This window comes from Caretta caretta, chromosome 21 (genome assembly GCF_965140235.1).
Source record: "Caretta caretta isolate rCarCar2 chromosome 21, rCarCar1.hap1, whole genome shotgun sequence".
Taxonomy (NCBI): Eukaryota; Metazoa; Chordata; order Testudines; family Cheloniidae; genus Caretta; species Caretta caretta.
The window spans coordinates 18709924-18725213 of record NC_134226.1 but is presented as its reverse complement, the minus strand read 5'-3'; positions in this window follow the sequence as shown (position 1 = coordinate 18725213).

Below are 15290 nucleotides of genomic sequence, written 5' to 3'. Positions count from 1 at the left end.
TTATTCACTAGGGTTACCCTATTTGAACATTCAAAAAAAGGACACTCCATGGCCAGAGGCATATTTGCTCATGCACCCCTGGCCCTGGCCCTGGCCCTGGCCCTGCCCCAACTCCACCCCTTTCCCGCCCCATTCCAATCCCTTCCCCAAAGTCTCCGCCTCCTCCTTGCCCCATTGGACCCCTTCCCCAAATCCCTGCCCCAGCCCCACCTCCTCCCCTGAGCGCACGGCGTTCCCCCTCCCTCCCAGCTGCGCAAAACACCTGTTTCGCAGCACAAGCACTGGGAGCTAGGGGGAAAAAACAGGTACTCTCTGGAGTGATCAACATTCACTTTCTTTCTCAAATGATCAACATTCACTCTCTTTCTTGAATGATCAACTCGTCTTTGGGGAAAAATAATCATGGCAAAATCCCAGACATTTTTAGATATTTAAAAATTCCTCCCAGAGGGCAATTTAAGAACCAAAAAGTCGGACATGTCTGGGAAAATATGGATGTATGGTACCCCTATATTCACACCCTGAGTGACATAAGTTATACCAAAGTAAGTGATAGTGTAGACTTGGCCTAAGATGTAAATTTAAACTGATTTAGTTAAACTAGTACAAACATTAATATGAATTCTCTTACTGGAGTGGCTTTCTTTAGTTTAGTTTACGCTGACTAAGAACTTCTAGGTAAACCCAAATAAGCTATTCTTAAACTGAAATAAGTGCACCAGTTTAATGAAATCGGTTTTAAAAATGATTTAAGCTAAACTGATGGAACTTGCCTATGTAGACAAGGCCACAATTCTAGAGAGAAATGAGACACGCTAGTATTTGCTGAAGGAACTTCTGGTCATGAGGATATTGTACCTTATTGGCATTGCTCTCCACACAGGTTTTATAAGGCCAGGTTACACTGAAGATACCTGGAAAGATACTGGAGCAAATTATTAATCAATCTGTAAGCACCTGGAGGATAATAGGATTATAGGGAATAGCCAGCATGGATTTGTCAAGAACAAATTATGCCAGACCAACCTAATTTCCTTATTTGACAAGGTTATTGGCTTCGTGGATAGGTGGGAAGCAGTAGAAGTGATATATCTTGATTTTAGTAAAAGCTTTTGACACAGTCTGAAATGAGATTCTCATAAGCAAGCTATTGTAATTTTATCTAGACCACATTTCCCTAAGTTGGGTGCACAACTGGTTGAAAGACCATATTCAAAGAGTAGTTATGAATGATTCACTGTCAAACTGGGAGGGAGCATCTAATGGGGTACCGCAGGGGTCAGTCCAGGATTTGGTACTATTTAATATTTTCATTAATGACATGGATAATGGAGTGGAGAGTATGGTTATAAAATTTGCAGATGACACCAAAGCTGGCAGAGGCTGCGAGCACTTTGTAGGATAGGATTAGAATTCAAAATGATCTTGACAAATTGGAGAATAGGTTGAATTCAACAAGACAAGTGCAAAGTACTTCACTTAGGAAAGACAAATCAACTGCACACTACAAAATGGGGAATAATTGGCCTGGTGGTGGTACTGCTGAAAAGGTTCTGGAGGTAATAGTGGGTCAAAAATCGAATATCAGTCAACAGTGTGATGCAGCTGCAAAAAGCATTCTGTGGTGTATTAACAGGAGTGTTGTATGTAAGACACAGGAAGTAATTGTCCCACTCTACTTGGCACTGCTGAGGCCCCAGCTGGAGTACTGTATCCAATTTTGGACACCACACTTCAGGAAGATAGGGACAAATTGGAGAGAGTCCAGAGGATAGCAACAAATATGATAAAATCTTTATAAAACCTGACTTATGAGGAAAGATTTTTTAAAATGGATATGTTCAGTCTTGAGAAAAGAAGACTGAGGGAGAACCTGATAGCCTTCAAATACATGTAAAGGATGTTATAAAGAGGATGGTGGCTAACTGTTCTCCATGTCTGCTGAAGGTAGGACAAGAAGTAATGGGCTTAATCTGCAGCAAGGAAGAGTTAGATTAGATATTAGGAAACACTTTCTAACTAAAAGGGTGGTTAAGCTCTGGAATAGGCTTCGAAGGGAAGTTGTGGAATCCTCATAATCGGAGGTTTTAAAAAACAGGCTGTAAAAACACCTGTCAGGGATGATCTAGGTTTACTTGGTCTTGCCACAGTGCATGAGGCTAGACTTGGTCACGCCTCAAAGTCCCCTCCAGTATAACATGTCTATGATTGTATGAAACTTGAAGAAAGATATGGTCCCTGGCCCTAAAGAATTAGCTTTCTAAAACACAGACATTAGAGCCAATACAAAGCAAAACTTTGTACTGGAATCACAAACTACACTAGACTTGCAAAATGTAGTGTCAGGCACACAATATGTCTGCTCTGGGTAAGCTGTTTATTTGTCATTATTCTCCATTGTGTAGTGTGAGGCTTGCTCATCTCTCCCTCCTCCCCCCCCCCCCCCCCGATTATATACAATTTTTCTTCATCATGTTTTAATGGAATTTCCTCTCAGTTCTGATAATTTGAGGGGGTTTGTTTTCTTATTTTTTGCACTACCTGTAGTCTGGATACTAGTGCAGAAAGCGCCTCTCTGTTGCACTCTCCTCCCTCACACTGGTTGCACTCCTCCTCTCTGGGCTTGCACTGTACTTTGTATTCTATTTTTGATCCCTGGTTCTGTTTTTGGTAAGTGTCCCATTTGTTCATTTAGTTTTAAATGACTATAATTGCAACAGACTGCTGCTGAAAGACTTTGCAGAAGAATCTTTAGTCCTGAGAGGCAGCCATCACCTTGATTTGTAAGGCCTGTACTCCATTAAGGTCTATGAATCTATCACAACATTGGTAGCATTTCTCTCTATTTGAGTGAACAATGGTGGCTGACTTTGTTCGTGGTTTTCTTTGTTTTGGTGGGTGTTTACTTTAGGGACTGTTGCAATTACAGATTCCCTTCACTTCTCCTGCTAAAGGGGATCCGTAGGGCCCTCTGTGGACTAGCTCCATCCAGGCAACGGCAGCCACATGGGTCTCCAAGTCACCTTCTCTCCCTTTATGATGTATGTTTACATCTGCGGAGGGATCTGCCACAGCTGACAGCCACCCCAGCATCGGCACTTTTTTTTTTAAAGAGCCTCTCTGTTCTCTGGGATAGGCTAGGGGCTGGGGCAGCGTCACAGGGGGAGCCCCCGTCGGTTTCATTGTCTCTGCAAAGGCTCAGGCCAGTGCAATGAGGAAAGTGGAAACTGCAGCAAAGTTGAACTATGTATTTCCAGCACGCTTGCTGCATGGCAGAAGGAAAGCACCAGCATTGCTGCTGTCCATGCAAGCACCTATCCTGCATTTAGTAGGAGACCCCAGGACCACAGGGGACGGGGTCTGAACAGGGGACTGCCTGAGCTGCTGTGGATGAAGGGGTTGTGAGGCTCTCTTTAGGAGAGAAGCCATTGTGCTCTTCTGTAGGGTCAGGAACATTCCACTGAATGTATCCGATGAAGTGAGCTGTAGCTCACAAAAGCTTATACTCAAATAAATTGGTTAGTCTCTAAAGTGCCACAAGTCCTCCTTTTCTTTTTGCTAGACGTTAGAATTCATTTAGAAGGTGCCACATCCCTGACTGACAGATGAAGAATATCAAAGGGATAAGAGCAACATTTCCCTCTGGGCTGGCCTCCCACATATAGAGTCTGCACTTTCCCCTAAGACAAGAGGGAACCGCCCCCTCCAAAGCAGAACTTTTATCTGCCCCTTCCACCTCCCAGGGCAGAAAATGTGATCCCCACTTCATGGGAATACCCTAAAGTTGTGCGCAGACACTTAACATTTGATTATGCAATATGATGGCACTAGGGTAGGGGTTCTCAAACTTCATTGCACCGTGACCCCCTTCTTACAACAAAGTTACTACATGACCCCTGGAGGGGGATGGAACCTGAGTCCGAGCCCTGCCACCCTGGGTGGGGGGGAAGAGGGGGCAACAGCTCAAGCCCTGCTGTCCCAGGTGGGGCTGGAGCTAGGGTTCAGCCCTGGGTCCCAGCAAGTCTAATGCTGGCCCTGGTGACCCCATTAAAATAGGGTCCAGACCAGTGCTGAGCTGCCAAAATCTGATGAACCGGTTCCTTCAGTCGCTCCGGGTCTTCGGCAGCACTGAGGGACCTGTCGCCAAAGTGCCACCGAAGACCCAGAGCGCCACCAGGTGAGTAAAAAGGGATTCTCAAGGGGAGCCTCCCGAGCCGGGAGTTCAGGCTGGCTGGACAGGACGGTCCTGTGGGCCAGATGTGGCCCGTGGGCCAGAGTTTGCCCAACCCTTTAACAACCAGTTCTAAACCAGGTTCAAAATTTAACAACCAGTTTGCTCGAACCAGTGCGAACCGGCTCCAGCTCACCATTGGTCCCAACCCACTTGGGGTCTCGAACCACAGTATGAGAACGGCTGTGCTAGGGAGAAGGCAGCTGCAGCTCTAGCTGTCCAGCAGATTCTCCCCATGCCATGTGCTCACAGCCTGCTGCAGAGCCAAGTGGGGAGAGGCCTTGCTAGGAGTAAGGGCCCAAAATCAGACACACAACCCAGGCCCTAGAGTTTCATGAATACAGTAAAGTAATTGTACATGCAAGGTAATGCCACATGGAAGATGCCATTTTATACAGAAAGGGGGGGGGGGAGTAAGGGGGTCATGCCACCCTTCCAAGGGCCACAGAATACATCACACAGAAAACATTTCCAGGACAACTAAGCTAGTCCCTTCAGCGTCCCACACAGCCCATGGGGCCCCCAACCCCCAGCATCCTGCACAGCCCATGGGGCCCCTACCCCGAGCGTCCCGCACAGCCCATGGGGCCCCTACCCCCAGCGTCCCATGCAGCCCATGGGGCCCCTACCCCCAGCGTCCCGCACAGCCCAGGGGGCCCCCACAACCTGGATGCCCTCAGCTCCCCAAAACCTGGCAGTGGCCCCCAGTACCCCAAGCCCATGCTCCCCTCTCTCCACAGAGCCCATCGCCTGTCCTGCAGGGTGGGCTCCGCTCTACTTGGCCAAAGGGCCCTGAGACCCCCAGGAGAGGCTCCTGACTCGGGCAGACAGCGGGGGCAGGGCGCCCCTCCCCGTCACTCGGGGGCGAATGCAAGGCGCGTATTCTCCCTCTAGGACCCCGGGGAGCGGCAGTCGCTGCACGTAGCACACGTGTGCGGCCTCGGGGGGGGGGGGGGAGGAGGGGCAGCCCGCAGCCGGAGCGGAGCTGGGAGTTACACGGCCCGCCGTGCTGCGGGGCGCCCCGCACCCCCCTTTTCTGCCTCGTCCTCCCCCTTCCTTCTGCTGCAACCTCCTCCTCCCTTTCCCATTATCTGGCCTCCCCCCATTCCCTCTACTTGCCCCCCATCCCCTATTTCCCCTGGCAGCTCCCATCCACGCTTCCCACCCTCCCCCTCTTGCTGCCTGGTCTCCCCCCATCCCCTCTGTCTGCCCCCTATCCTCCCCCTTTCCCCTGGCTGCCCTCCCCATTCTCTCTGCCTTCCCCCATCCCTGCTGCTTGGCCTCCCCCACGCCCCCTCTCTGCTGCCTGTACCCATCTCCCCTTTCCACTGCCTGCCCCATCTCCCACATTCCCACTGCCCCCCTTGTGGCTGCCTGTCCCCATCATCCCCTTTCTGCTTCCTGCCCCTCATATCCCACATTCCCTCTACCTGCCCTCTATCCCACCCCTTCCCACTGCCTGGCCTCCCCCCATTTACTCTACCTGAACCCCCATTCCCTCTTCCTGCTGCCTGCCATCCCCCCATTCCCTCTTCCCTCTCTGCTGCCTGCCCCCATCTCTTCTGCCTGCTGCCCAGCCCCCCCCTTCCCACTGGCTGGCCTCCCCGTCCCCCCCCCTCCTGCTGCCTGCGCCCATCCCCCACATTCCCTCTACCTGCACCTCAACCCCCCTTCCCACTGCCCCCCCCGCTGCCTGCTCCCTATCCTCTCCCTTTCCCCTGCTCGTCCATCCCCATTCCCTCAGCCTGCTCCCATTCCTACTGCCTGCCCCCCATCCCCGCCTTTCCCACTGCTTAGCCTCCCCCATAGAATCATAGAATATCAGGGTTGGAAGGGACCCCAGAAGGTCATCTAGTCCAACCCCCTGCTCGAAGCCAATTCCCAGTTAAATCATCCCAGCCAGGGCTTTGTCAAGCCTGACCTTAAAAACCTCTAAGGAAGGAGATTCTACCACCTCCCTAGGTAACGCATTCCAGTGTTTCACCACCCTCTTAGTGAAAAAGTTTTTCCTAATATCCAATCTAAACCTCCCCCACTGCAACTTGAGACCATTACTCCTCGTTCTGTCATCTGCTACCATTGAGAACAGTCTAGAGCCATCCTCTTTGGAACCCCCTTTCAGGTAGCTGAAAGCAGCTATCAAATCCCCCCTCATTCTTCTCTTCTGCAGGCTAAACAATCCCAGCTCCCTCAGCCTCTCCTCATAACTCATGTGTTCCAGTCCCCTAATCATTTTTGTTGCCCTTCGCTGGACTCTCTCCAATTTATCCACATCCTTCTTGAAGTGTGGGGCCCAAAACTGGACACAGTACTCCAGATGAGGCCTCACCAATGTCGAATAGAGGGGAACGATCACGTCCCTCGATCTGCTCGCTATGCCCCTACTTATACATCCCAAAATGCCATTGGCCTTCTTGGCAACAAGGGCACACTGCTGACTCCTATCCAGCTTCTCGTCCACTGTCACCCCTAGGTCCTTTTCCGCAGAACTGCTGCCTAGCCATTCGGTCCCTAGTCTGTAGCTGTGCATTGGGTTCTTCCGTCCTAAGTGCAGGACCCTGCACTTATCCTTATTGAACCTCATCAGATTTCTTTTGGCCCAATCCTCCAATTTGTCTAGGTCTTTCTGTATCCTATCCCTCCCCTCCAGCGTATCTACCACTCCTCCCAGTTTAGTATCATCCGCAAATTTGCTGAGAGTGCAATCCACACCATCCTCCAGATCATTTATGAAGATATTGAACAAAACCGGCCCCAGGACCGACCCTTGGGGTACTCCACTTGATACCGGCTGCCAACTAGATATGGAGCCATTGATCACTACCCGTTGAGCCCGACAATCTAGCCAGCTTTCTACCCACCTTGTAGTGCATTCATCCAGCCCATACTTCCTTAACTTGCTGACAAGAATACTGTGGGAGACCGTGTCAAAAGCTTTGCTAAAGTCAAGAAACAATACATCCACTGCTTTCCCTTCATCCACAGAACCAGTAATCTCATCATAGAAGGCGATTAGATTAGTCAGGCATGACCTTCCCTTGGTGAATCCATGCTGGCTGTTCCTGATCACTTTCCTCTCATGCAAGTGCTTCAGGATTGATTCTTTGAGAACCTGCTCCATGATTTTTCCAGGGACTGAAGTGAGGCTGACTGGCCTGTAGTTCCCAGGATCCTCCTTCTTCCCTTTTTTAAAGATTGGCACTACATTAGCCTTTTTCCAGTCATCCGGGACTTCCCCGGTTCGCCACGAGTTTTCAAAGATAATGGCCAATGGCTCTGCAATCACAGCCGCCAGTTCCTTCAGCACTCTCGGATGCAACTCGTCCGGCCCCATGGACTTGTGCACATCCAGCTTTTCTAAATAGTCCCTAACCACCTCTATCTCCACAGAGGGCTGGCCATCTCTTCCCCATTTTGTGATGCCCAGCGTAGCAGTCTGGGAGCTGACCTTGTTAGTGAAAACAGAGGCAAAAAAAGCATTGAGTACATTAGCCCCTTTCCACTGCCTGCCCCCCATTCCCTCTATCTGCCCCCTTCTCCCCTTCCAGTGCCTGCCCACATCCCTCCTTTCCTACTGTCTGGCCTCTCCCAATTCCCTCTACCTGCCCCCCAGCTCCCCTTTCCTCTGCCCCCAGCTCCCCTTTCCGCGCCCCCATCTTCCCGTCTCTGCTCCCGTCCTCCCCCCATCTTCCCCTCTCCGCTCCCGTCCTCCCCCCATTCCCTCTGTCTGCTCCCATCTCTACTCCCTGACGCCTTCCCACACATTCCCTCTGCCCTCCCCCCTTCCCGCTGTCCCCCATCCCTTCTACCTGCCACCCATCCCCCCCCCCTCCCTGTCTGCCCCCTTTCCCGCTGCCTGCTTCTATCCCCCCATCCCCTCTGCCTGTCCCCTCTTCCCTCTGCCCGGCCTCCCCTGTCCCCCCCATTCCCTCTGCCTGCCTGCCCCTAATCCCGCTGCCTCCACCCACCCCCCCGATCCCCTCTGCCTGCCCTCTCTTCCCTCTGTCTGGCCTCCCCTGTCCCCCCCCTTCCCACTGCCTGGCCTCCCCCCATTCACTCTGCTTGCCTGACCCCCATCCATCATCCCTCCCATTCCTGTTACCAGGCCTCCCCCCCTTCCTGCTGCCTGGCCCCCCATTCCCACTGCTGAGCCTCCCCCATCCCTCCTTCCCACTGCCTGGCCTCCCCCAATTCACTCTACCTGCACTCCCATTCCTGCTGCCTGCCCTCCCTCATCCCCCCTTCCCACTGCCTGGCCCCATTCCCCCTTCCCACTGCCAGCCCTTCCCTCATTCCTCCTTCAGTGCTGCCTGTCCGATCCCCAGCATTCCCACTGCCTGCCCCGCACCCTTATTCCCTCCTGCCTGCCTCTCATTCCTCCTTCCAGCTGCCTGCCTCCTTCCTCCCATCCCCCCTGCCTCTCCCCATCCTCCCTCTCACTGCCTGGCCTTCACAGCCCCCCCCCCAATTCCTTCTGCATGCCCCCTCCTGTCTTTCTGCTGCCTCCCCCCCTTTCTGCTGCCTCCCCCCATTCCCTCCTCTACTGCTTGTCCCCTCTCCCTATTCCCTCTTCCCGTTGCTTGCCTGCCCCATCCCCACTTCTCACTGCCTGCCCCATCCCCCCTTCCTGCTGACTGCCCCTCCTTTCCGCCACCTGCTTTCCCCCATACCCCCTTTCTGCTGCCTTCCCCCCATCCCCCGTTTCCGCTATCTGCCCCCACATTCCCTGCTGCCTGCCTCATCTCCCACATTCCCACTGCCCCTTTCAGCTGCCTACCCCGATTCCTCCTTTGGGCTGCCTGCCCCCCATATTCCACAATCCCTATGCCTGCCCTCTATCCCCCCGCTGCCTGGCGTCCCCCCATTCCCTCTGTCTTCCCCCACATCCCTTCTGCCTACCCCCTGTGACGGGTTCGGTCATAGAGACCCCCTTGGGACTGTCATCTGATGTGGTGAAATTACCTCTGAGCCCATTTTCCCTGCCAACTTGGGACTTCCAGTACCCTGCCTTGTTGAGACAGACACACCAGCCTGCTGCAACGCAGACTCAAAGTTTGGACCATGCCTCCAAAGCTCCAGGTTTTAAGTTAAAACAGCTCAGCAGGTTACCTATTTTCAGCACCCACTCACCCAGCTCCCAATGGGGTCCAAACCCCAAATAAATCTGTTTTACTCTGTATAAAGCTTATACAGGGTAAATTTCATAAATTGTCCGCCCTCTGGAACACTGATAGAGATGCACAGCTGTTTCCTTCCCCACGTATTAATCGCTTACTCTGCATTTATTAATAAAAGTGATTTTATTAAGTATAAAAAGTAGGATTTAAATGGTTTCAAGTAATAACAGAGAGAATAAAGTAAGTCACAAAACAAAATAAAAATTAAAAAACCACGCAAGTCTAAGCCTAATACATTAAGAAACTGTTTACAAATAAACAGAAAAGGAGTACTAGTGGCACCTTAGAGACTAACCAATTTATTTGAGCATAAGCTTTCGTGAGCTACAGCTCACTTCATCGGATGAAGTACTCCTTTTCTGTTTGCGAATACAGACTAACACGGCTGCTACTCTGAAACCTGTTTACAAGTAATATCTCACCCTCAAAGATGTTCCAATAAGCTTCTTTCACAGACTAGACTCCTTCCTAGTCTGGGCCCAATCCTTTCCCCTGGTACAGTCCTTGTTTGTTCCAGCAGACATCTCAGGTGGGAAGCAGGAACTTCTCATGACTGGCAGTCTCTTTTGTCGTGCTCCACCCCCTTTTTGCATAATTACAATAGGACCTCAGAGTTATACTTCATATTTCTAGCTTCAGATACAAGAATGATACATGCATACAAATAGGAGGAATATATTCAGTAGGTTATAACCTTTGTTATGATACCTTACAAGAGACTGTTTGCATAAAGCATATTCCAGTTATATCATATTCACACTTACAAGCATATTTTCATAAAACATATGGAGTGCAACATTACACCCCCATCTCCTCTTTCCCCCCTTCCACCTGCCTGCCCCCATCTTCTACATTCCCTCTACCTGCCCCTCATCTCCCTTCCCACTGCCTGCCCCCATTTCCCCATTCCCTGCTGCTTGCCCCATCTCCCAGACACCCACTGCCCCCCTTTCCACTGCCTGCCCCATGATCCCCTTTCTGCTGCCTGCCCCTCATATCCCACATTCCCTCTGCTTGCCCTCTATTCCCCCTTCCCCTGCCTGCCCTTCCCCCATTCCCTCTGCCTGGTCCCATCCCTGCTGCCTGCTCCCATCCCCCACATTCTCTTTAACTTCCCACATCCCTCCTTTCCCACTCCCTGGTCTCCCCCATTCCCCACTGCCTGCCTTCCCCCTATTCCAACTGCCTGCCCCCCACCCACATTCCCTCCTGCCTGCCCCCATCCTCTCTTCCTACTGCCTTCCTCCTGCCCCCCATCGCCCCTGCCTGCCCCCTGCCTGCTCCTCATCCCTCCAATTCCCACTGCCTGGCCTCACCTGTTCCCCCCTTTCTGCTGCCTGCCCCCCTTCCCCCTTCCCACTGCCTGTCCCCTCCCCGCATTCCCGCTGCCTGCCTGCCCCCCATCCCCACTTCTCGCAACCTGCCCCATCCCTCTTTCCTGCTGCCTGCCTTCCCCATCCCCCCTTTCTGCTGCCTGCCTCCATCCCTGCTGCCTGCCCCCTTCCCCTCATTCCCTCTGCCTGTCCATCCCCCTTCTTGCTGCCTGCCCCATCTCCCCTTCCCTCTGCCTGCCCGCATCCCTGCTGCCTGCCCCCCATCCTCCACATTTCCTCTGCCTGCCCCCATCCCCCCATTCCTGCTGCCTGCCTCCATCCATTCTGCCTTCCCCATCCCCCTCCTCACTGCCTGCCCCATCTCCCCTTCCCTCTGCCTGCCCCCCCACATTCCCACTAGCTGCCCTCCTTCCCCCCCATTCCTGTTGCCTGCTCCCATCCCTGCTGCCTGCCCCTCAATGCCCCTTTCCCACTGCCTGGCTTCCCCCTCATTCCTGTTGCCTTCCCCACATCCACCCATTCCCACTGCCCACCCTCCCCACATTCCCACTATCTGCCCCCATCCCCTCTTTCCATTGCTTGTCCCCCATCCCTTCTGCCTGTGCCAATTCCTGCCCCATTCCCACTGCCTGGCCTCTCCCCATTTCAGCTGCCTGCCCCCATCCCTACTGACTGCCCCCCATCGCCCCATTCCCTCTGCCTGTCCCCTATCCCCCATCTCGCTGCTGTCCCCCATCTCCTTCCTTGCCTTCTGCTTGTCCCCATCAAGCTGCCTGCCCCCCATCTACCCTACCTGCTGCCAGGCCTCCCCACATTTCCTCTGCCTGTCCCATCCCCCACATTCTCTCTGCCTGTCCCTATCCCACTCCTTGTCTGCTGCTTGCCCTCCTCCCCTCTGCCTGCCCCTCATCCCTCTCCTTGTCTGCTTCTCCTCTCCCTCTGCTTCCTCACTGGGGCTGAGGAGGTTTCACTATAGTGCTAATGCTGCACATCATCCCTGCTTCTATTGCCAAGGGGCTCTCGACTAGTAATGAGCCTGGGCTACTTTTAATGTCAGTTCAGTGGCTGCAGGAAGAGATGCTTGGCTGAAGAGTCCAGTCCAGTTAAACTTACCAACCAGTCACAGACTGTGCTTCTGATCCCCCACACTGGTTATCAAGAAGTTAAAAACAAGGAAATTACACAGCCCCCTTATTGGATTCCAGTTCTCTGGCTCCCAATCAGCACCTAGGGCCAGTACAGTGAGAAGTTATTTAAAAAACTGCTCACTATACAAAATGTTCTTCTGAACTCCAAAGGGCCAGCCACATAGCCGGGTCAACCACATTGCCAGGCCAATATCTTACCCAAAATACCACGTTGCCAGCCAATCCTTTAGCATTTAAAACTAAAGGTGTATTGTAAGGAAAAAGGAAAGAACAAGAAGAGAGTTGTTGAATGGTATAGCACTCAAATACATACAGAGACTTCAAAGTGCATATATCAGGTTCTTAGCAGTGTTGGTGAGTTTGCTGGCTTGAAAGTCCCTCTGGAACATCCACAGCTTAGAATCCTAGAATATCAGGGTTGGAAGGGACCTCAGGAGGTCATCGAGTCCAACCTCTGCAGGACCATTCCCCAGTTTTTGCTGCAGATCCCTAAATGGCCCCCTCAGGGATTGAACTCACAACCCTGGGTTGAGCAAGCCAATGTGCAAACCACTGAGCTATCCCTCCCTCCATGCTGGGTTGGGTCATTCAGTCCTATGTCCAGAGCTTCAGTTTGTAGCAAAGTTCCTCTAGAGGTAAGAAGCAGGAATGTAAACAAAATGGAGAGGATGCAGCTGCCTTTTATATTCTTTTGCCATAAGGCTTGTACTTCCTGTGTCCCTACACAAGCTTCACAGCACATAGAAAAGCCTTAGAATTCTCTGTCCATAGGCATGGCCCCTACATGGCTTGCTGACTCATCAGGTGTAGTCCCTGGCTTTTACAATGGGTTTATTGTACAGCTGGTGTCCCTCGATGGGCCATCAAACCGGCTTAGTGCTCATGCCATTCTGTCTGCAGGTGTCACCCAGAAACACAGCACAAGATTGCAAATTCAGCTACAAACATAAACAAGATTTTCATATTTGGCAAATTATAACATTTTCATAGATACCTTTCATTGCATATCTGGTCAGATTTCTTGCAATATTATAGTGATGATGATTGATGATTGGCGATCCCTCGATTCAAGGATGATCTCTACTATATGAGAATTACATATGGGTCCTGAGATGACTCAGGAGTCTGATCCTGGAACCACAAATCTGCCCTCAGTAGGTACAGACGTTTTGTGGCAGGCCAGCTGCCTGCTGGGAGAATGTTCTTTCTTTTTCCTTCTGTGATGAGTTCAGTCACAGAGACTTCCTTGGGACTGTCACCTGATGTGCTGAAATTACCTCTGAGCCTGTTTTACGTGCAAGCTTGGGCCTCCAGAACCCTGTCTTGTTGAGACAGACACGCTAGCCTGCTGCCACACAGACCCAGGGTCTGGGCCACGCCCACAGAGCTGCAGGCTTAACTGAAAACAGCTCAGCAGGTCACCTGTCTCCAGCACCCAGACACCCAGTTCCCAATGGGATCCAAACCCCAAATAAATCCATTTTACTCTGTATAAAGCTTATTCAGGGTAAATTCATAAATTGTCTGCTCTCTATATCACAGATAGAGATGCACAGCCGTTTGCTCCCCCAGGTATTAATCACTTACTCTGGGTTTATTAATAAACAAAAGTGATTTTATTAAGTATAAAAAGTAGGATTTAAGTGGTTTCAAGTAATAACAGAGAGAACAAAGTAAGTCACCAAACAAAATAAAGCAAAAACACACAACTCTAAGCCTAATACATTAAGAAACTGATTATAGGTAATATCTCACCCTCAAAGATGTTTCAATAAGCTCTGCCCCTATCCCCGGCAGCAGGGCCCAGGCCCCTTGACTGCCCCCCTGCAACCCCGCCGCTCCTCGCCCCACCCCCAGAACTCTCCCTGCTCCCCACCCCCTGACCGCGCCGCCCTGGAGCACCAGGTCCGGCGGCGCTTTAGCTGTGCTGCCCAGGCGGAGCTGCAGCCATGCTGCCCAGTTGCTGGGGGAACTGTGACTGTGAGGGAGGCAGGGAGGGAGGGGAGCAGAAGTGGGGGGCCAGGGGCTAGCCTCTGCCCACTCATCACACTTCCGGGGAGTTGGGCTGGCTCCTCTGCGGTCCTGTCCTGGTCCTGATCCCGCTCCCTGGCAGGAGCTCGGGGGCCAGAGGGAAGGGTCCTGCGGGCCGTATGTGGCCCGCGGGCCATAGTTTGCCCTCTGCTCTAAAAGATTGTCCAAAAGGGGAGGAGTGTCTTTCTAAAGACACTCTACAACTAAAGGGAAAGGAAATAAGGGCTATTGTTAAAATAAAAGCCTCACTTAATATTTTACATTTCAAAGGGTTTAACTGTTTTTCCTCCTTTTTCTGTATCTTTAATAAAGGTTAAAACAATGTTTAATGGTGGGTTTGCCATGGGACTGAGGTCTCTATATGCCAAACCCCAAACTGTCTTTAAAACGGTTTAATGTTGGACTGTTACAGGGTCATGTTCACACCTTTAACTCTTTGGGCCCAATATTTACGTTAAAATTACTACAAGAGAGGACAAGGTCTGGAAAGGTGGCCTAGCCATTAAGGTTGTGCTCTGGAGTTACAAGCCTGAGATGGGAGTGCTCAATGCCTTGCAAGGTGAGGCACAAGGATGGGGCACTGTGGCTGGGGGAGGATTATGTACCACAGGTATGTGCATATCTGCAGCAAATTCAGGCACTTCACCGACCTTCCCACTCTGCTAGTTGCCCAAATAGACTCAGCTCCATGACTCGGTTGTGAACGTATTGCTAACAAACGGATGAACATTGTCCTTTGTGTACCCGCCTACAGCTTTTCCCCTGGGGCCCCACTTAGTAAGACCATGACACAATTTCTGCCCAGACATGTATATTGCAGTTTTATACCCCTGCAGCCTGAGCCCCATGAGCCCGAATCAGCTGACATAGGCCGTCTGCAAGTGTTTAATTGGAGTTTAGACATAAGTGCTGCTCCCACTTCAAAATGCTTTTATAAATATATAGTGGTATAGGTGAGGCTGGAATAAGGCACAGACACTCAAGGCCTGTGTCTAGAGCCCCCTGGAGTCATGTGATTACGGAGGACTCTGAACTTTCATTTTTTTAAAAAGTAAGTTTGTAGCCCTGATGGTTGCAGAGAAAAACCTTGAAAGTCTGACCCAGTGTAACTAATGCAACACTGCCTGCCTGAGTCTACAACTGCCTGAAACAATAGCTGTGCCCTTGTTGCCAAGAAGGCATTTTGGGCTGTATAAGTAGGAGCATTGCCAGCAGATTGAGGAACGTGATCGTTCCCCTCCATTCGGCATTGGTGAGGCCTCGGCATTAGTGTACAGTTTTGGGCCCCACACTACAAGAAGGATGTGGAAAAATTGGAAAGAGTCCAGCGGAGGGCAACAAAAATGATTAGGGGACTGGAACACATGAG